General features: G+C 42.7%; 1 protein-coding gene across 3 annotated transcripts in view; it reads left to right on the top strand.

Annotated features, from left to right (window-relative positions):
- The window catches only part of rsrc1 (arginine/serine-rich coiled-coil 1), a 168,484-nt gene that overhangs the window by 84,042 nt on the left and 60,664 nt on the right, over positions 1-23,778 (top strand). The window lies entirely within an intron of this gene.

Here is a 23,778-nt window from a genome sequence, read left to right as displayed (position 1 = left end):
TTTGACAGCAGAAAAACAAACAATCCTTAAGATCTCATCAGAGGCTTGAACTTGGAAGGGGCTCATCGTTCTGAATTAATTTCCCTCTCTTTTACTTTCACACCTTGCTGGATTTAGTAGGGAAATTGCGTCTTTAGTAACGGGAATTCTATGTAGATTTGTTGTGTTTGTGCAAAAGTTTTAACGAATACACTACAGCAAATGCAGAATATAAAGCTTCTCTGTCTCAGCAGGGGTCCTGAAAACACACACACACACACACATACACACACACACACTCACACACACCCCTTTTCGCAATCTCGGCTCTTTTCCTACATCTGCCTTGTGCTTCTACTTCCCACTGGCCCTCCCACCGCCTCAGCCCACTCCCTAAGGCTCCAACAGATGTATGCTGAACAGACCACATACATGGAGGGTGTCACCTTACCCCCTCTGGAACTAAAGGGCTAATGCGCCTCATTTAGAAGGCTGCCACCTTTTGTTCCGTGAGTTTAAAAGGTGATGTGCACTCCTAGTTCTTTCTATCATATCCTTATTTCTGTTACTTTTCTTTCTTTCATGTATTTATTTATTTTTATTCTCACTGGAATGCAGCACAAGACTTATTAAAAAATAAACTGCAGTCTTGTATATTCTCCTTGAACCGTCACCTTATCGTGGTGGAGGAGTTTGAGTGCCCTAATGATCCTAGGAGCTATGTTGTCTGGGGCACTTAGTGCCCCTGGTAGGGTCTCCCATGACAAATTGGTCTTAGGTGAAGGGTGAGACAAAGAACGGTTCGAAGGATCTTTCATGGAGGTCAAAACGAAGAGTCGGAGTACCCGGCCCGGAGGGTTACCGGGGTCCCACCCTGGAGCCAGGCCTGGGGTTGGGGCCCGTGAGCGAGCGCCTGGTGGCCGGGCTTTCGCCCATGGGGCCCGGCCGGGCCCAGCCCGAACCGGATACATGGGCTCGTCCAACTGTGGACCCACCACCCGCAGGAGGAACATGAAGGGTCCGGTGCAATGCGAATCGGGTGGCAGACCAAGGCGGGAGCCTTGGCGGTCCAATCCCCGGACAAGAAAACTAGTTTTTGGGACATGGAACGTCACCTCGCTGGCGGGGAAGGAGCCGGAGCTTGTGGCAGAGGTTGAGCGGTACCGGCTAGATATAGTCGCACTCACCTCGACACATTGCATTGGCTCTGGAACCCGAGACCTGGAGAGGGGTTGGACACTCTACTTTGCTGGAGTTGCTCCGGGTGAGAGGCGGAGGGCTGGGGTTGGCTTTTTGTTAGCCCCGAGACTCTCTGCCTGTGTGTTGGGGTTTACCCCGGGGGACAAGAGGGTAGCTTCCTTGCGCCTTCGGGTCGGGGAACGGGTCCTGACTGTTGTTTGTGCTTATGGGCCAAATATCAGTTCAGAGTACCCACCCTTTTTGGAGTCCCTGGGACGAGTGCTAGATAGTGCTCCATCAGGGGACTCCATTGTCCTGCTGGGGGACTTCAATGCTCACGTGGGCAATGACAGCTTGACCTGGAGGGGTGTGATTGGGAGGAACGGCCCACCTAATCTGAACTCGAGCGGTGTTTTGTTATTGGACTTCTGTGCAAGCCGCAGTTTGGCCATAACGAACACCATGTTCGAACATAAGGAGGCCCACCGGTACACTTGGTACCAGGGCAGCCTAGGTCACAGGTCGATGATAGATTTTGTAGTCGTATCATCTGACCTGCGGCCGTATGTTTTGGACACCCGAGTGAAGAGAGGGGCGGAGCTGTCAACTGATCACCACCTGGTGGTGAGTTGGATCAGATGGCAAGGGAACATGCCGCGTAGACCTGGCAGACCCAAACGCATAGTGAGGGTCTGCTGGGAACGCCTGGCAGAAGAACCTGTCAAGACGGTCTTCAACTCCCACCTCCGGCAGAGCTTTGACCACGTCCCGAGAGCAGTGGAGGACATTGAGTCCGAGTGGGCCTTGTTCCACTCTGCGATTGTCGAGGCGGCTGTTGCTAGCTGTGGTCGAAAGGTGGCCGGTGCCAGTCGTGGTGGCAACCCCCGTACCCGCTGGTGGACACCAGAGGTTCGGGGAGCCGTCAGGCTGAAGAAGGAGGCCTACAGGGCGTGGCTGGTCTGTGGGTCTCCGGAGGCAGCAGACAGGTACCGGATAGCCAAGCGGGGTGCAGCAGTTGCAGTTGCCGAGGCAAAATCTCGGGCGTGGGAGGAGTTTGGTGAGGCCATGGAGAAAGACTATCGATCGGCTCCAAAGAGGTTCTGGCAAACTGTCCGGCGCCTCAGGAGAGGAAGGCAGCAACTCGCTCACACTGTTTACAGTGGGGATGGGGAGCTGCTGACGTCAACTGAGGCTATAGTCGGACGGTGGAAGGAATACCGTAAATCCTCTAATACAGGCCGGTATTCAATTAAAGGCCGGGTCTCCAATTGTGGCCGGTGTCAGAGTTAGTTTAGGTAAATAATGGCCGGTCTCTTATTGTGGCCGGGTGGAATGTAGTAACAAGCAAGTATGAGCGTCCTGGTGGCAGGGTTATAGTCCCCAAATCAACCAGCAGGAGGCAGTAGACGTTCACGCAGACCTTTATTAAGCTTTTTCTTCAACGCTTTGTAACGCTACAGACACGATCCTCTATCACGCTCCTACCACACAGAGTCACGGTGTCAGTTAACCATGCTAATTCAACCCGCTCCACAGAACACACATCACCTTCCCTGTGGCTTACATAACACTCACACAACACGCAAATCAGCACATAGGAACTAGCAGAATGATAGGAAACACATATGACACAATACCCAGAATGCACCTGGCTTACAACCCCAGCCAGGTCATTACACTATCAAGTTCAAAGAGAACGTGCTGATTATGCTGCAGAACACTCTGGAGAGCAGCAGTAGGGGGTGTATGAACTAGTCAACTTCACTATAGTGACTTTTTATGCCTGTCGTCGACTAGTCGCTGTCACGTGATAATGACCGGCAAGATGCAGCCCTCGGAAAAGACAGCAGCCTGCTGTCAGCAGGTGACAAGCTCCTGCGCTCAGGGGGTGGGGGTGGGGGGGGGCAACGCGCTGTGCCAGACCGTAGGCACTGACACGCGATCGTTCATGTCGGTTCATTTCCTTTAATGTTTTCTGTCTTTTATTTGCGCCTGATGTGTATCGCTGCTGTGGAGCGGGGCGCATCAACTTGTCCCTGATGCGGCCGGCAAGCAGGGAGCGCTCCGCTGTTTTCGCGGTCGGTAGATCTGCCTCCTGAGCACGGCCACAGTAACAATCAGGTGTCGCCACCTCAAAAACTAATTTAACACGCGATCGTTCATGTCAGTTCATTTCCTTTAATGTTTTCTGTCTTTTATTTGCGCCTGATGCGTTTGCTGCATGCTGTGGAGCGGGGCGCTGCGCGCATCACCTTGTCCTCCGACGCACTGATCACTGATACGGCCGACAAACAGCGAGCACTCCGCTGTTTTTGCGGTCGGTAGATCTTTTAGAACTGCAGTTCAAAGGTAACTCATGAGGTGAATATATATGAACCCAGGTAGCAGTTTTTCTTTAGGATTGAGAGGAGATGCAGGAAGATAATAAACAGGCAGGACAGAAAAATAGTCAAAATAAAAACAAGTTAGTTTTTGTACCTGCTGTTGCAACAAACAGACACCATTGAAGGTCATCAGAAGTGAGGAACAGAAAATGAAATAATTATTTTAATGTTTAGAGCAGCAGGAACTCCGAGAGGCTGCAGGCGCATCAGTGAGTTTGCGGCCGCTGCGCAGGGGGAGGGGGGAGAGGGCTAAAGCAGGGGGAGGGGGGAGAGGGCTAAAGCAGGGGGAGGGGGGAGATGGCTGAAGCAGAAACTACCGTTGTTAAAAGAAATGTGTTTAACTTTGAAAATGTGGGCGCAATTTTAATTGTCAAAAACTCCAATGAACATTAGTTCATTTTGCTCAAATGGAAATAGAGGCCTGCCTCTAATACTGGCCCTCCTTCCAATAAAGGCCTGGAGCTTGATGAGCTTGAGTCAAATAGAGGCCCGGGCCTGTATTAGAGGATTTACGGTACTTTGAGGAGCTCCTCAATCCCACCAATGCGCATTCCGAGGAGGAACCAGAGCTGGGAGGCCTGGGGATGGACTGTCCGATCTCGGGGGCAGAAGTTGCTGAGGTAGTCAAACAACTACACAGCGGCGGAGCCCCGGGGGCGGATGAGGTTCGTCCTGGGTATCTCAAGGCTATGGATGTTGTAGGGCTGTCATGGTTGACACGTCTCTACAACATTGCGTGGTCATCGGGGGCAGTTCCTAGGGAGTGGCAGACCGGGGTGGTGGTACCCATCTTTAAGAAGGGTGACCTGAGGGTGTGTTCCAACTATAGGGGGATCACACTCCTCAGCCTCCCTGGAAAGGTCTACTCCAAGGTACTGGAGAGGAGGGTCCGATCGATAGTTGAATCTCAGATAGAGGAGGAGCAATGTGGTTTTCGTCCTGGCTGTGGAACTGTGGACCAGCTCTATACCCTTGCAAGGGTGATGGAGGGGGCATGGGAGTTTGCCCAACCAATCCACATGTGTTTTGTGGATTTGGAGAAGGCTTATGACCGTGTCCCCAGGGGCACCCTGTGGGGGACGCTCCAGGAGTATGGGGTGGGTGGCTTTCTGTTAAGGGCCATTCAGTCCCTTTACCAGAGGAGCGTGAGTTTGTTCCGCATAGCCGGTAGTAAGTCGGACCTGTTCCCAGTGAGGGTTGGACTCCGCCAGGGCTGCCCTTTGTCACCGGTTCTGTTCATCACTTTTATGGACAGAATTTCTAGACGCAGCCGTGGTGTGGAGTGTGTCGAGTTTGGTGGCAGGAGAATCTCGTCTCTGCTTTTTGCGGATGATGTGGTCCTCCTAGCTTCATCCAGCTCCGACCTTCAGCTCTTGCTGGGTAGGTTCGTGGCCGAGTGTGAAGCGGCTGGGATGAGGATCAGCACCTCCAAATCTGAGACCATGGTTCTCGACCGGGAAAGGGTGGCTTGCCAACTCCGGGTCGGGGGAGTGGTCCTACCTCAAGTGGAGGAGTTTAAGTATCTCGGGGTCTTGTTCACGAGTGAGGGTAGGAGGGATCGGGAGATCGACAGGCGGATTGGTTCGGCGTCTGCAGTGATGCGGACGCTGAGCCGATCTGTCGTGGGGAAGAGGGAGCTGAGCCAGAAAGCCAGGCTCTCGATTTACCGGTCGATCTACGTCCCAATCCTCACCTATGGTCATGAGCTTTGGGTAATGACCGAAAGAACGAGATCGCGGATACAAGCGGCCGAAATGAGTTTCCTCCGTAGGGTGGCCGGGCTCAGCCTTAGAGATAGGGTGAGGAGCTCGGACATTCGGGAGAGACTCGGAGTAGAACCGCTGCTCCTCCGGATCGAAAGGAGCCAGTTGAGGTGGTTTGGGCATCTGGTCAGGATGCCTCCTGGACGCCTCCCCGGGGAGGTGTTTCGGGCATGTCCTGCCGGCAGAAGGCCCCCGGGGCGACCCAGGACACGTTGGAGAGGTTACATCTCCAATCTGGTCCGGGAACGCCTTGGGGTCCTGCCGGAGGAGCTGGTGGACAAGGCCGGGGAGAGGACGGCCTGGAGCTCCCTAGTTGGGATGCTGCCCCCGGACCCGGATAAGCGGAGGAAGACGACGACGACGACGACGAGTCTTGTATATTATCTGTCTCCATCACCTCAGTGCCACTCGGGCTGTCGGTCTATGTTTTTGTATTGTGTGACTACAGTAGTTCCCACAAACACCGTTAATGTTGACCCTCGTTTCAAAGGGGATTTCTCTGTAAGTACTTGAGGGAATTGCCCAGTAATAACTACTAATAACATGTTCATTGTCTGCCTTGCCAAATGTGTTATTACTGTACCTTCAGCTGCATTCCACTTCACTGTGACTATTGTGTGATTAAACAAAAGGTTTTTTTTTTGCCAAAACATGGTAAACAGATGAACATATCTGAAAAACCATGACATTACAATACCCTTTAAAACCATCTAACTAAACTGTCTACCCTAAAAGGTGAAAACCGAGCCCAGTCCACAACATTTTTGGTTAACTAAATCAAGAATTCTAAAAATGTTTGGAGCTGTTTTTGTACATTTCCATCAATAAGGGTATTTCTAAGTTGGCTATTGAGACAAAATTTCCACCACATGTCAATATCAACTCAAGTATTTAATTCGTGCAAAGACGTCTAAACATTTAAGTCCATGAATTGAGTTATGTGTAATAAAGTGAAAAGACACAGGGAAAAAGTATTAAACACATAAAGATAACAAGGTGCAAATGCAGCAGAAAGCCAGCAGATCACCTGTGTTAGTACTGAGAGAGAAACCCTGCCCCTATTAGCATCTTTACTCCTAATTGATGCCCTATAAAGGCTTCTCATTACCTAGGAGGTACACAAGAAATACTTCATGATGAATAAAAGCAAAGAACCCTCACAAGGTCTCATTGAAAAGTGTTATGATGAGATTGGTACAGACACATTTTCAGAACGCCGAATGTTCTCGTGAGCACTGTAGGGCTATTATTCAGGCATGGAAAGAAGAAGAAGAAGTAGTTTATTTATGTAGCGCTTTTCACAGACATAAGTCACAAAGTGCTTCACAGACAAAGCAGAAAGAAACAGAAAGAGCATCAGTTCACCATAAACCGGCCACGATCAGGTGCTCCATGTAAGATTCCTGTCTGAGGTGTCCAAAGAATAATCAGATGAGTTCCTCAAGAGCCACTCAGGCAGAACTTCAAGATGACCTTTCATCAGCAGGTACTATTGTTTCAAAGGCTGTTTTTACAAAACAATGCCCTCAGTTTGCTGCACCGCTGAAGCAGCATGAGGGAGCCTCAGGTCATTTATAAGTGGTCACATAGACAATTATCGCAAAATTACTATCAAGCGAGGCAGAGCAAATGCCGCAAAAGTTGTGCATCGCCATGCCAGCACGGCACTTTTATAAGACCTAAGTTGTGGTAATATTACGTTGATTTACCAGCATAGTGTGTCATGTAAACAGGGCTAAAGAAAACCGTCAGCAATGCACTGAACCATCATGGAATCCATGGATGCTCACCACGCAAGACTCCTTTGCTGAACAAAAAACATGTTGAGGCTCGGTTAAAAATTGTGAAATGGCACTTGAAGCAGCTAGTGGATTACTGGGAGACTATAGTATGGCCAGATGAAACCAAAATTCTACTTTTTGGCTGTCATTCTACACACCATGTTTGAAGAAGAAATGGCACTGCCTGCCATCCCAACAACTCCATACCAACAGTTAAGTGTGGGGGTGGAAGCATCATGGTGTGGGCCTATTTTCCAGCAAGGGGTACTGGCAGAGATTGGAGAAATATACCTGGATTAATTAAAATCTGCTGCCATCTCCCAGAAAACTAAAAATGAACTAATGAGACAATGATCCCAAACACAAGGCCAAGGAAACAATGAATTGATTTCAAAGAAAGAATCAAGTGGCTTGAATGGCCCAGTCAACAGCCTGACCTAAATCCCAAAGAAAATCTATGGAGAGAACTGAAGTTGAAAGTTCGTAAAATAGGCCCAAGATACGTTCAATATTTAATGATAGTTTGTGTCGAAGAATGGGCCAGGATCGTGCCTGAGCAATTACAATGACGTCTAGAAACAGTAATCACAAACAAAGGCTTTTCTACAAAGTATTAAAATGTGTTTAATACTTCTTCCCTCATCATTTCACTTGATTATGACACAACTTGTATTAATGCTCTGATTTCCTTGTATGAATTCAATATTTGGCTGGTGCACATTTTGTATCAGTAGCTCACTTAAAAATACCCTTACCAGTAAAAATGCTGATATGTCAAATATTTGTTTTCCGCACTGTATTATAGCATACTTAACATAGCTTACTTAATATTTATAGAAATGAAACGGTTTAAGGACAACAACAAAAATCCCCCATTCCTCTCTGCAGGAATGTGTCTCCTGTTGTCCTTTGGGAGGGTAATGGCACAGGGCTGTCCTGTAATTTAGTCTCTGTAACCATTGATCAGTTGGATTTATGTGCCATTACCTCACTGTTCCAGTCAACAGTCATAATTATGTCTGGGAGAGAAGTGGAGCTTACGTATAGACGGGACCTGAATAATGTTGTAAAATACAGCCCTCCGTGCTCACCTAATAGCTGACGACCAGATTGACAAATAATCAACTTAGTTTTGTCTCTTTTCCTATAGATGTTTCTCGGACCTTCTCAAAAGGTGTGTTTGTATACAAAGAACGGTTTTGTTTGGTCTTCTGCGCCTGTAAGTGCCATTTTCTCCTAGTTAGAAAAAGGCTTTTAGCTCAGAGGCATCAGTCAGTAGCAGGGCAGACTGAGTGACCTCAGGACTTCATGGATCAGAGGTTTATGTACAATTGATTTTTGGTTTGTTTTATGGGTGTAATAAACACGGGTTCTACTGTGTCCTTTTTTTTTATTTTGTCTTAGAGAGAAGCATGTGCTGGGGTCAGCTCAATACAGCTAGAATGGAATTAGCTTTAAAGTTCAAAACCCTAATCAAACCTAAACTATGGGTTGATTATCTCTTCAAAAACGAGATCCTCATTTATTTTTTACTGTTATTTTACTTTACTGGTTATTAATCTTGCGTTGATTTTACTGTGAAAGATTTTATTTTGGATTAAATAAATGTTTTTGGTTTTTGTTTCGATGTACTGCTCATTTCAGTAATGGATATCCATTTTCCTGACATTGAAGAGGTCGTAGTCATCAGAAATTCTTGTCAAAGTATGTAGAACTTTACTCATCCTGCCTTAGGGAACAGTCTATACACGCTACCGAACGGATCCGTTCAGATGAAGCGCTCTGATTCTGTGAATGTGTGTGAGAAAGAGCAGGAGAGTAAGAGATCGAGCACGCTTTGTTTTTTCTTCTGTGGGCAGATTTCAAACAGCATCTGGTGAGCTCTTGAGAAGGACTGTCATGAGTACATTCAAATCCAAACGCAATCATTTTTGCACCCCTTCCCCTTTTTGTCAATGTTCAGAGACGCATGGTGACTGTTTTCCTCCTCCCTCTTTCTCTCTTTTTCCTCTCAAACATGTAGGCATTTCCAGAACAGACAACATTTTTAATTAGCTTCTTTCCGTAATTTTGCAACATATGGCTTAAATGATTTTGATGCAAATGTATGTGCTAATTATTTGCAGACGAGCCTTGTACAGAAAAGTCATTGAAGTGGAATAAAAGCAAATTTGCAATCACCTTAAATTTTGCTAACCATTTACTGTTACGTAAACTTGGCTAAGTAATTTAATTACCTTGGACTGCTGGCAGGCACTCCAGCTTGTTGAAAGGCTGCAGGGAGGAAAAACTGAATGCAAAGAATGCAGAGTAGAAAGATGAGAAGAAATAAAGTTGTGTTATTGAATTCTAGCGGTCTGGAAGATTGTGGTGCATGTGATATTGTTGCTGGACAGGAAATGGATGTAAATGTTTCACCAATTAGTTCAGTGATCTCTTTTTTACGATGGTACTATCTCCTCAATTTTGCTTTGTAAATATTTCTACAGTGATTTAATGGATGTGGCAGCTCGAGCGGCCTTGAATTAGACATAAATGGATTGCAGCAGTGTTGACCCTCGCGTTTCTGTCTTCATGATTTGGAGTAATTTCTGCTCTCTGACACACTATTCTTCATGTTGAGGCCAGCACTGTGCAATTATTACGGTAAAGTAATCGCATTTTCCTATCATGGTTGTTAATCATGATTCTTTCTCTGCATTTATACAAAGTAAGACGGCATTCCTGTGGCAACATGACTACATGTGTACCATCTTACTGATAAAGTAAAGTAGATGTTTTTGCACCAACTGAAAAACTGACCCTTATGTAAAATCACAATTTGTAACATACATAAAAAAACAACAAGCCCATTTATCGGTCATGAGCTAATTAGTGTTTAAACCTAGGTGGAGCTGCCTGGTGCATATCTGCCATGATCTTGACCCTCATGTGAATTTGCACATATAGTATATGTTCGGGTGCAGGAGTAGAATAAAACACTCCAATTTCATTTCTGACCATTAGATCAATTTAATAATTTTACTTATAAGGACACAAACAACTTAAAAGTTTAGTTCTTCTGACATCCAAATTTAGGACTTATTGAAGAACACGTCTTAAGTCTAGATTGCTCCACAACTTTGCAGCCCCCCCCCCCCCACCACCACCACCACCACCACCACCACCACCAATGCTCAAACTGCGCCCAGCGGTCTTCAGCAAAGTGCACTTGGAGAAAGTGTGCAGTAAGGCTTGGAGTGCGTGGTACACAAGTGTGCAAATAATTGCCAAATTGAGACTGGGCGCATCAATCGCAATGCATGCCGTGATGCTGGTCATGTGATATTTTTTTCAAAAATCTTTATGAATAACTTTCAAACAACCAAACAATTATTAGAAATAAATTTTAATTCATTGCTGCTTTGTTTGAAACATTCAGAGCATCAACTAATAGTCCTTAAACGAACTAATTTCATTAGAAAATACATATTGTCAGAAAAAGAACTTGAGCCGTTTGTCCTGCAGCAATGGATTGTGGGTAGTACACTTCACCCAACTCCACATCAATGCAGACTTGGTTGAAGTGCAGTTCAAAGGTGCAAAAGGGGTGTGATCAACTTCTGCACTTGAGAATCTGGACACCCCACTCACTAACAATCCTGGTCGGGATTGTGCAGTTGAAGGGCACAAGGATGGAAGTGCGAGTACTGGAATTGGGACACACACACACACACACACACACACACACACACACACACACACACACACACACACGCACACACACACACATACACACACACGAAGCATAAAATAAAGAGGAAGGAAATGTGGTAGTGGAACAAGATAATTAGGGTTATTCTATTATTTCTCCTTAAGAAAACATGCAGATCTCAGCTGTTGAGCTGCATCTCCGCATGATCGACTCACAGAAAAAATAGGAATCCAGACAGATGTATCAGGCAGTTGTGACATCTTTCAAGGATTGTGCTGCTTCATATGACTAATATTTAATGTTTGATCTAATAAAATAAGGATGTTCTAGTAAAAATGATGATGTGATATTTTACATCACTGTCATGACATTATTTTTAATATTAGTAAAAATAAATAATGTTTATACAGTTTTTTCTGTACATTTTTATTTCTACTTATTTCAGCTTGTTGTTACAAACAGCCAGTTACAAATTTAAGAAATTAAACAGGGTGATTTTTTATTAGAATATTTATTTACTTTTTGAATTTCTGTACTATTAAATTTGAACAACGTTGCAGCTGGTGCTGTCACAGCCGTCATACATCGGTTTTGTTGTCACACAGGAAACTGATGAGCCAAAATCACATAACATGTCAAGTTGACTTAAAAAAACTGTTGTAGAACACACATTTATGATTTGGCATTTTATGATTTTATTTAAAATACAAAAGCTTATCATTTAATTTAGATTAGCAGAAAATCTGATAACATGCTCAAAACAATTAAGCTGTCTCTGTCAAACTTTAATTTGTCATTTTCCCAGATCTTCTAAAGGCTCAGACTAAACACAATATGTCTTGTGTGTTTAATCTGAAAAGAAACCAAAGTTTGTGGGTGCAAGAAGGTACAATTAATGCCCGTTAATGTTTTATAAATTATCAAAAGAAGTAATTATGGTGTTTTATTTATTTAAATTAATGTAACATTCTAAAAATACAGATGGTCTGTCTTCTGTTTCAAGTCTGTTTTGGGTGTCTTTATAGCAGGCGGTCAGCGGTACAGCATGAAGAAAAACATGGGCACCCTGTGCAGATGTGTAGCCCTCCTGTTACACCGCATTAACAGACTGCAAACATGCTGGTTGGGTTCTTGGAGCTTTGCATGATCAAGAAGAAATATCTGACTTTGCTTTTAGTGTTTTCATCTTTATCAGCTGCTGTGGGGTGTGTGTGAGGGCACATGTCCATCTTTGTGTATACTGCATTGACGGTTGTGTGCATGTAGGTGAATGGATTTTGTGTGTGTGTGTGTGTGTGTGTGTGTGTGTGTGTGTGTGTGTGTGTGTGTGTGTGTGTGTGTGTGTGTGTGTGTGTGTGTGTGTGTGTCATGGGTTTAGCTGCTTCAATAACAAGTTCACCCACTGATTTTAATTAAAATTGTAACCGAAACAGAAGTTTTTATGCATAAGGCTGTCGAACGCTGTCATATAGAACCAACTGTCATTTCAAAGAAATCAGCACTCATTTTTATTAGTTTTTTTTAATTCTCATGAATATTTCTTAGTAGGAAAGTTAAAACGGCTTCATTTCTCTTTTCACACCAGTGGGGCTTCTCAGACACACCGAAAGGCGAGGCTGGAATGGATTTGAAGTAATAAAAACCCCTTTGTTTTAGTTTGTATTGGACCATTCATCATCACTTTATTTAATACTCAGCTGTAATTGTGCCATCCCCAACCATCACTAATGGCTGTGTTCGTCTGTGTTTGCTTTGTTGATGGAAATGAATGAAATTAGGATAAACAACCGCAGAGTCGCGTGTAATCAAGCCCTGATTAATGTAGCTGCATTTCAGCGCCGTTTCTCATTCCACAACACCTGATATCTTTCCCATAAACAAATTGTGTTTGTCTAAATGAAGAAATTAAATGACGCATTTGATGAGTTTATGATTGACCCGGTCCGGCTTGTGGCTCATTACTCTCTGTCTTTGAGGCCAAGAGGTATGTTACTAATGCTCTGTCACTTCCCACATGAGGATTTATCACCACCGCTGATTAATGGCAGCCAAACAGCATTTTAATAATTTTATGATTGTGGTTTCTGGCAGCCGCGGGGAAAGATCTTGAGCGAGAGAGACAGAGAGCGGGAGATAGGAGGGAGGAAAGGGTGGAGATGTAGAGGGACAGGGTCCAAAGGGGGAGAGAAAGCGACAGAAAGTGTTCATTCCAGATTAAATGTTTCATGCCGATGCAGGCTGAGCAGACGGGGCATGATTATGCGCCGCGTGAACATCCCCATGACTTTTCCCTTTACACTTGAAAAATATTTCACACACATGTTTAATGAATTTCTCCCCCTCATTACTACATTTACTTTTCCAATGGAAAGCAACAAATTGGCAGCAAATCCATTTAAAATGCACCATGTGTGGGTGGATCAAGGGTTGGAGTTAGAAAAGTTAGAGGTTAATGGGAGGCAGATGAAGATTATGATGGTGGAGGACATGTTTTTGGAGCCGCTGATAAAATAACTTGATCTGTTTTAATGGACTTTAGAGATGAGAAGATGGTCATTTGGATGAAAGTTTAAGTTCAAACTCATGACAGACTTAATGATGTCAACTCTAACTGTGCGTTTCCATCTTTTCCTTTTCATGAGAGACACTTTAGCAATTTAGAACAGTTTTGTCAAACGGGAAAAACCTACATTAAATAGAGGGGGAGGTCTCAGGTTTCACCTTTTCAAAACTTGTAATACCGCTCTGAATCTAATCCACAAACAGTTTCAGCCTAGGTCACACCCTCTTTCAATACAATGATTCTCTAACAATGGAGGCTAACGACCCCAAGGACTCATCAGGAGGGAGGAGAGGTATGCATAGGCAGTTTCTGATCATTAAGCAACAATAGACAGCAAAAGATTATAAGCTTGACCCTCCCATATTCCAGTCAGAATTGACAAAACTCGTATGAGAAGTAGGGGTGCACCGATCTATCGGCCCCGATTTTTAAATTTTTTTTTTTCAAGATTGGTCATCGGCCAAAGACTGCAGTTGGTACACTCCTAATTAATGTTAAAGCAAATCATTGCTATAGAATAATTTTTGGGTGTGTCAAAACAGGTACAAAAGTTTTGTTTTCAAAATTAGAAAAATTAAAGTCGAAAGAAACAAGTATGATTTTGTAGTTCAAACAGCAATGCTAAATATGCTAGTTTATATTTGAGAACATTACCTCCTGTCCAGTTGAAACTGCTATTGCTCCATGAGTATTCAAGGAAATTGAAACATTGATGTAATCTGCTTTTAGTTGAGACAAAATCGGTATCGGCAAGCCAGGTTTTTCTCAAGATCGGTAATCGGCCAAAAACTGCAATCGGTGCACCCCTAATGAGAGATAAAACGTCTTCAAGAAACCAAAGGAGTCAAGTTGCCTTTATTTGATTCCCTATGGATTACCATGACATGGATGACCGAGAACCTTCACCAGTTTTATTTTATTCTCATAATTTCAAATGGCGAGGTTGGATCTTTTTTCTAGAAAAATACAAATTTAGTCATAGCTCAACCATAAATTTGGTCACACACAAATATTGTCTTATGTCATTCCGTCAACAAGTCATGAACATAGATGCTGCTCGTGTAAACATTAACAGCTACTTGACAACAGCGTTAGTCATCCATTGTAGTGCTAAATGGCTAATTGTTCATTTTTCAGCACTACAACATTTTTTCTTGTCATATCTGAAAAAAGTTTAATCTTGTAGAAAAAATGGATTCAAAAATTGAAAAAGGCAAATTTAGATATTTTTAAATCACATTTTGTTCATGACTATTTTTCATGATTGTTGTTCCCGTAAGGATTCAAATCTTCTCTCCTCCCTTCAGTAACTGACCGAAAAAAAAAACACATTTTAGATGAAGTTAATATTTGTTGTTTCTTAAATAAAGTAGACTGCTGAACAAAAGTTAAGTACAAATCTTGTTTTCCCCCTTATCTTTTTTTCCATTTTCTAAACACATAAGTGACTCTCTCACTCCCATTTTGTGAGTTTTATGGTTGTTGCCACTTATGGCTCAGTGCCAGAAGATTCTTGATGACGAGGCATGCACTGTAAGTTGATATAAATACTCTAATATTGAATTGTTGGTAAATGAAAAAGTAGCTTTAGATATTTCTTGGGCAGACTATTTGCTTGTAATTCACTGTAGAATTGTTAGCTCAGTGTTAGTCTTTAGTGTTTTTTACCCGATATTTGAGTAAAACAAAAAGATGCCGTGGTTTCTTAGGGTTACAAGAAATAACTTCTGGGTTGCTCATTTTACTGGCTAACATGCTGTCCACGACTCTGGAGCTTTTTCCCTGCTGGTGTCGAATTAGAAATGTCGACGCTGCAGCGTTAATGAGCGCCGTTCACGGCTGCTCTCGTGGTCTGCCTGTATCTGTTTTGTCTACGTGTGTGTGTGTGTAACTTTGGTCAGGCTGTGCTGCGGAGTCAAATACCAATGCTTTGGGACGCTGGAGCACTGGCAATAAAGCTTTTCTGATTCTGATTCTGATTAAGTCTCGTTTATACTTCTCCATCTGCGTCAGTATGGAGACACGCAACGCCGTTATACGTCGGCGCAAGGGCTCTCCTGGCAGGCTCACAGAGAGTGATGGACACATGCCCAACTTTCCGTTGAAAGTGATGGAGACTGCAAGCCTGTGATTGGTCAGGATGCCACTTCCTTTTAATTTGTCCACAGCACTGCCACTGCCCCCTCAAAACAGATATTTAGCGGAAGACACAGAACAGATTGAAGAACACCTCGCGGAAAAAATCTGAAAATATGAACGTTTATTCCCCTGTGACTGAATGAGTACAGAGATGCTGCAAGCGTTTTAATTGTGGACGGAAATGACGAGAAACGTGGGTTTAGAGGTGCATGTCGCATGAAGAGGTGGAGGAGAATGAGGGACAAATTTGTCTGTGTTAAGAAAGTCTCTGAAATACATAAAACAATGTAAATGCAACAGTAAATACAAGATCATGGACCGGAGAAGTCCAAAATACATCGTCTCTGTCAGCGCGTGTGAGAAGTATAAATTAGACTTTACCTGGCACACTCTGAAACCCTGCAGGCTCAGATCGTAAACAAAGATTACGTACCTTTTAGCTTTTTTAAAATGAGAAAAACTGGACTCCACCCAGCCAGCTGAAAAGGAAATTAATTTCAATGTAACCTGCCAACACGATTGAAACAACAGTTTTATGATTATAAATCTGTAAAATTCTTACTCTTTGCACCTTTAAACCAGATTTATACAAATACTAACTCTAAGAGTTTGTGTGCATTTAATGATTTTCATCAAAACAGATTTAGAATTTGGTTCACAAATAATTTAATAATTTTTGAACTACAGAAACAAAATGAAGAGATGTGTTTCTAAATTCGATACTATTTTAGACTTAAACATACTTCACCACTTTGTGGTGTGACCTTCTTTTGTAAGTTGATGTATGAGCTTCATGTGCCTGCATATGTCTAATTTGTGTTTATGCTCAAGGGGCTGTAAAGTTAAAACTCTACATGCCCAGACACATATTGTTCTGACTCCAGAGGTTTTAAATAACATGTGTTTTATTCCTGCCACACCAGCAGAACCCTTCAAAGTGAATGTTAGTTTGAATGAGATTAGTGCGGGTCATTTTTCCTTCTGCCTCAGAGACACAGGAATAAACGCAGAGTGGCTGATAAACATTTAGACACCTGTCGTCTCCAATCTCACGTTCCCAGCCCCAGGAACAGATGGAAGTCATGAGTTGTTTTAAACTTCTAATGGAGTCTTAATTGTGTACAGATTGCACTGTTACCCCATCCCCAACTCACACACACTCACACACACTCACACACACTAAGACTCAGCTACTTATTTCTCTCATCTCTGTCCTTTTACATTTCCATTCTTTTTAATCATGCTTTTTTTTCTTATGTGCGAGTCACTCTGATTTGAGCTTTAGTTTTGTCTATCAACATTACTTTTATCCAAACCTTCTCTCACCATTCTCCTTTATTTCTACTGTTCATCAGCCACTTCTCTGGTTTCTGCTTCCGCATACTCTGCCTTTTTTTCCCTTACTCCAGTAGTTTTTGTTCATTGCCGTCTACACTCCAAACTAAGGAGAACAGCTCTCCTCTGTGTGACTAATGACAGAGACATCCACCCACATTCATTTAAAAAGACAGCACTGACATATTATTTACAGAGGGCCACACACACGTGCACGCACACACATTTACAACTGTCAGAATAGTTCATTTGTCCAATACGCCACACCCAATACTTAGTCTGCTCTTCCTCTGCATCCCGCTGCCCAAACCTAGCGGTTCCAGAGAAGGAGTGAAGAGAAATAAACAGTTAATTAATCCTTCTTTGGCTCAATCTTGCAGATTTATGCCTAATTAGCAAATCAGGCAATAAGAGGCCCTTGGGTACCCTCCCAGCCGAGGCCTCCGTTAACTAAATCGAAACTCCAACCGTGTGTTTAAGGAGACATAAATACCAGAAAGCACATTGCTCCTCTTTCATCTCCTCACGCGGAGAACAGGGAATTTCTGTGGGAGAATTAATGTTCATTTAATATCCCTTCTTTCTTCCCCTCATATATTTGCATTCTTCAGGTATTTCTTGTCTCTGTTTCTCTTACTTGCTCTTTTTCTGTGATTCGCACACACACACACACACACACACACACACGCACGCACGCACGCACACACACACACACACACACACACACAGAGAGAGAACAGGGCCTTTTTCAGAGCTGCTACATCTGCAGGACACATGTTCAGAGTGTGTACGTTTGTGCGAACTTCTGCAGACACATGAATTAGTACATGTTGGCAGAAAAGAAGGATGTCCAGGTTCGTATCTGCTGATGGTGAAAGTATGTATTCCGATGTCTTGAACATTATCCCTTGTTACTAAAGGCTAATTGTGTTTGATTCATGTTTTTTTTTAGAGCCAGCAAAGCTGCAGCCGATCCAGGCTGTAGAAGATTGATGTGGTTGGCTTTGTTCATACTCTGTAAAGTAATCATGAGCTGCTGCATTTTGGACTTTGTTGGCTGTTTAAAAGGTGAAATCAAATTCGAATGGTTCGGTAGCAAGAGTAAGCCTCGAATGTCTCTAAAATAATAAAAAAAGACTTTTACCTTAATTCTAGACAGAAAGTTTTATTTAAAATAAACTTTTAGGGCTTAAAGTTGTTGATGATCAAACATTTTTTGGGCCGTTACTTGAATCAATATTTCGAACACTTGAAATTTTGGGGCTAATTTTTCTCTCCTATATTGCTCGGACCACACTGTAAATTTTTCGGTCATCCTTATCTCTCATTGTGAACAGAATCGTGACAAAAAACTGTGAACATGAGGGTGATTTGCAAGTCTGTGGCCGTCCAGTGTGACCAGCTCTTCGTAAGCTTTTAGAGCATCCTCATGACCAAAGTCAGCCTCCAAAAGTCGTCAAAAACCTACGACTCCCATCTGCAGTCGACCAATGAAAATACACCCAGAGAGTGATGTGAACATGACGTGACATGGCTAATGACGGGAGTACAATACGAGAGTAGAATTGACATTAGAAGCTACACGCGGGATACTCCTTTTGGGAGTTTGAGAATGGAGTCTAATAAAAGAAGTGTTAACAGTAGCGCTTATTTCTGTTTTTAGCATTGTTGTTTTTGAGTTTTTGTCGGCTTTTAATGACGTTCGCTTTTCGGGGTGTATGCTGGCGACGTTAGGTCATCCTGCTAGAGAGAGACATTGTGCAGTTTGACTCACTGAAATTTTAGACCGTACAGTGTACCACCTCTCTAGAGTTCTGACAGTGTGGCATGAGCAGTCCTGAGCGATAGCTGAAAAACACACAGCGTGGTTCCGGCTTAATGAAATTGTGCCTTTAAAAAAAGTATTCTAAGCAACACTGACGTGTTAACTGATGAAAGTGAAATATTGTTTAGAATACACACTTAAACCAATCTGCTCATTCTCCTTTGACATCACCAAAGCAGTTTTGTTCGCACATCTTTCCCTCATTGGGTAATTTCCATTTTTCTTTGAAAACCCAAGAGATGGCTGTGGGTGAAAATCCCCATAGAGCAGCAATTTCCTAAATACTCAAACCAACCAGTTTGCCAACAAGCAATCTCCTTTAAATCTCCTTTCTTTCTCATTCCGAGTCCCGGTTTGAAATTTCACAAGTCGTCTACACCACGTCTACGGGCCTAAACTCCCTAATTGTGTTAGATGAATGAACATGTGTTCCTAATTATGTGGTCAGCGAGTGTATATTTTAATAATGCAAAATAATAATCTCAGAAATGTTATACTGGCAAGTTATTTTACTATTGCAGTGTCTTTTTTACTTCGCAGATCCATATTAACCATTGACACAAGGCCAATACTATTAATCTATCAGTGTCTTGATGTTTTTGGTGTTGATTGGCTTTCTGCCCTGGAACATTTGAGTCAGACAGAGTCAAATAATTTTGATGGATAAATATTTTTAAATATGGCTCAATTGAACCTAAGATGCAGACTAAACTAGAGGTTCATAGATCAATCATTAAAGCCATTCTTAAGATAGAGGTGAATGGTTATACAGTTTATTTATTGATCAGAAGTTCAAAGTGGTACCAAAGTAAATGTGTTCTGTGTTAAAACTGGGGGATGGTTTTATAAATCAACACATGACCTTTGATCTTGACTTGATAGGAGTATGGGTTTATAGTAGTCCTGATTAGACCTTTGTGAATAAGTGGAAAAACGAGTTTGTGATGGACACACAGCAGCATAGAGATCCTCGGTTTTTAGAAGGAACAAAAAAAAAAGTCAGACGAGTGGTGTAGGTGAGAGGGTGTGTGTTGGGGGCTGTCTCCAGATTAGGCCTAATCGGTGGGATCATCTGGAGTGAATAGACTAGTTGTTATCCTGAATTGGCCAAATATGTGGTTATGTGATAGAGGGTTAGGGATTAAATCCCTCTGCTGGCATTGTTGGGCCTTCCATACAAGCTGGCTTTTCTCCTCATGGAAACACACCGCAGTATGAGAGCAGGAGTGAGCACTGATAATAAACGTATAATCCCCACACACACATACACCATTAAACCCAGTGGATTACAGTTTAGGGAATTACAGAAGGGATTTCTGTTGTCTCTTCCTCTGTCTTGTTTTCCCTCTCCTCCTCTGCTTTCACTGCCCTCGCTTGTCAACAGCCCCACTTGGCCCGAGCTGCCAATCCAAAGCTTTGATGAGGCACTGTCAGCTATTTGTTTGGCCAAGCACAAATGATTCTCTGAATAGCTAGAGTGCATGAGAGAAGATGTGGATACAGAGCTGAGGGAGAGGCAGAATGGCCATCCTAATCTGCCACCTTCTTCCTCCTCTCCTTTTATTTTGTTTCCATCGCAGGTCTCTTTCTCTCGCTCTGTCTCCATTCTTAACTCGGTCTCTCACCCTTTATCTCTTAAGCACAGACTGTGCCAGTGTGGGCTTGCACATGATTACCGGTGTAATCACTCACATTTTAGATGATCTGATAGCAGAAAAGCCCGCAAATCATCTTTACACCCCCTAAATCCCCTGAACTCCATCTCGTGTAGTCGGTGGCTAACAACTACTATATTTTTGTCCTCAGTTTTTTGTCTTTTTTTTCTAACAGTTGGCCAGGAAATTCCCTCAGAAAAGCCCAGTTAAAACAATACCCCAGTAAGCTCATTCTATCAATATCCACTACTTATTTCTGTGTAATGTAAGCCTTGGATTTGCCAGTGTAAGTAGATTGGTGCACAATATAAGTACAAGTGGAGTTGATGTAACTTAACTTTGTTCTAAGTGGCTGCTTTCTGTGCCTCTCAGAGCTGTGGGGATTCAGATATTTTACTAACATCTAAGTAGAACAACTGCTGAAGTCGAATTATGTTTTTTGTTTGGTTTTCTGCTTTAGGTAAAGGTCAAAGCACAGTTGAAAACTCAAATGGATGCTTAAATTTAAGGCTGATGATTTAGTTTTCTAAATAACATCCATCCAGCCATATAGTGCATGACCAAACATGATTGAGCAATTACTTATTTTTAGTTCAATTCAATTCAAGTTTATTTATATAACGCCAAATCACGACAAGAGTCGTCTCAAGTCACTTCACATAATAAACATTCCAATAAATCAGAAAAAAGTTTCCTATATAAGGAACCCAGCAAATTGCATCGAGTCACTGGCTACTGTCAGTGACTTTACAGCAATCCTCAGGCTAAGCAAGCATTCAGCGACAGTGGAGAGGAAAACTCCCTTTTAAGAGGAACAATCCTCCAGAGGATCCTGGCTCAGTATAAGCAGCCATCCTCCACGACTCACTGGGGATCAAGAAGGCAGACAGACACACACACACACACACACACACACACACACACACACACACACACACACACACACACACACACACACACACACACACACACACACACACACACACACACACACACACACACACACACACACACACACACACAGTAATGTTTCTATGGTTACATTGTGATTTCTTAGTATATATTCTATTGGGTGAGAGATAAACTTTATTGTATTTATCCCAGTGAATCTATAATTAAACGGGTAAACTAGTAGTAGCACATTCAATGTCAAGGAAAGTAAAGTGGTATTATCAGGAGAGGGAGGATGGATAAATGATTAGCAACAGTGTTAAAGACGATGGCCCCCTCCATGAGGCTACCACAGCTCAGCAGAACACCAGTGTAGCTTCTGAGGAGCAAAGCACTTAGAGAAAAAATAAAGTTAACAGCTGAAATTGCAGGAAACAATACAGTTAAAGAGCAGATTGTAGAGGGAAGTAGTAGAGTGTGGAAAGTGGTCAGTGTGTCCTCCAGCAGTCTAAGCCTATAGCAGCATAACTACAGAGATAACTCTGGATAACCTAGCCCAGGGGTCGGCAACCCAAAATGTTGAAAGAGCCATATTGGACCAAAAAAACAAATATGTCTGGAGCCGCAAAAAATTTAATGCCTTATATAAGCCTCATAATGAAGGTAACACATGCTGTATGTATCTGTATTAGCCTACTATCAAAATGACTAAGTTGGCTACAAATACATAATGAGCCTTCATAATTAAATGTTTATTTTCCCTGTAGCCATCTTGTAGAGAATGACGCACCACGTGACTACTCTGTTGTACGATGCCGCCTCAAGTTTAACTTCATTACAATATTAATGAATCATGTTTCATTGCTTTGACGAAATTAAAGAAATGCAATAAAGAAATCCGATTTTTTATGTCATTTTTATTTTTAGGATTCGAAAAAACAACAAAATGGAACGTGCATAACGTGCCCCTCATCGGGGAAACAAACAGAGTGCAATAAAACGCAGCCTGCGTTTATAAAAACGACTCCTTCATGTAGTCACCATCTGTGAACAGTTTTCCACGCTTTATTATCTCCCGGGTTGCAACAAAACTTGCAGCAGTAGTGGAGTTTGGAGATGCAATCCACTTCTTAAATCTATTTTTGCGCTCCTGTAATTTCTCCAGAAGTAATGCAATCGCACTTTTTCTCTCACTCCCAACTGGATACTCGGCTGCAAATGTAGCATGTCTTCCCTGGAAATGTCTTTCCACATTACTCTTTTTGTTATTTGACAACTTCTCGTTACAGAGCAAACATTCAGGCAATCCTTCCGCATTGGCAATGAATGCTAATGATTCGGTCCAAGAAACGTTGAATCCTCAGTTCTCCTCAGTTATTTTTCTCTTTTTCCCTTTGGGATCCATGGCCCATCACACAGCTGCCGATTTGTTTACAACAGCCACCTACCTGGCATCCCGCCCGACTGATAGAAACGTGTGTCACAGGCTATGGCGCAAATCTTTGTTGACAGAAATGTTGAAATGTAATATTTTTCTACACATTTTTACAGCACTGAAAAATGTTAAGAATGTTTGTGTCATGTTTGTCCTCCTACAGAAACTATATTAAAACAAAATATGTATTTCCTTCTGCCATCTTTTTCCATTTTCAAACATTTTTTAAAAAGCTCCAGGGAGCCACTAGAGTGCGCTAAAGAGCCGCATGCGGCTCTAGAGCCGCGGGTTGCCGACCCCCGACCTAGCCTTTTAGATGGAGGCATGTTGGAGGCAGGGCAAGGGAGAGTCGTCTTTACCGACTGTACACTCCAATTCCCTCTACTCCGCCACTTGTCCAGATTTAGGCTAACATCAGATTGTAACCATAGGCACTATCAAATAAAAATGTTTTAAGCCTAGTCTTAAAAGTAGACAAGGTGTTTGCCTCACAGACTACAGTTGGGAGTTGGTTCCACAAGAGAGGAGCCTGATAACTAAAAGATCTGCCTCCCATCCTATTTTTAGATATTCTGGGAACCACCAGTAAACCTGCAGTCTGAGAGCGAAGTGCTCAGTTAGGAACATATGGAACAATCAGGGCACTGATGTATGATGGAGCTTGATTGTTAAGAGCTTTATATGTGAGAAGGAGGATCTTAAAATCTATTCTGAGTTTAACAGGCAGCCATTGTAGGGAAGCTAAGACAGGAGATACATGAACTCTCTTTTTAATTCTCATCAGAACTCTAGCTGCAGCATTTTGGACAAGATAATGACTTTTAACTACATTCTGTGGACTTCCTGAGAGTAATGAATTACAGTAATCCAGTCTTGATGTAATAAATGCATGAACTAGTTTTTCACCATCACTACTGGAAAGGATGCATCTAATCTTAGCAATATTCCGAAGGTGGAAACAGGAAATCCTACAAACCTATTTAACGTGGGATTTGAATGACATGTCCTGGTCAAAGATGACACCATGGTTCCTTACTTTGTTCTCGGAGACTATTTAATGCCATTCAGGTCAGGTGATTGACTAAGCAATTTCTTTTTCTGAATTTCAGGTCTAAAGATGAGAACTTCAATCTTGTCTTGATTTAAAAGCAGAAA

This window comes from Nothobranchius furzeri, chromosome 13, assembly GCF_043380555.1.
Source record: "Nothobranchius furzeri strain GRZ-AD chromosome 13, NfurGRZ-RIMD1, whole genome shotgun sequence".
In the NCBI taxonomy this organism is placed as follows: Eukaryota; Metazoa; Chordata; class Actinopteri; order Cyprinodontiformes; family Nothobranchiidae; genus Nothobranchius; species Nothobranchius furzeri.
The sequence above is the reverse complement of the archived record's forward strand: the minus strand, read 5'-3'. Positions and strand labels throughout refer to the sequence as shown.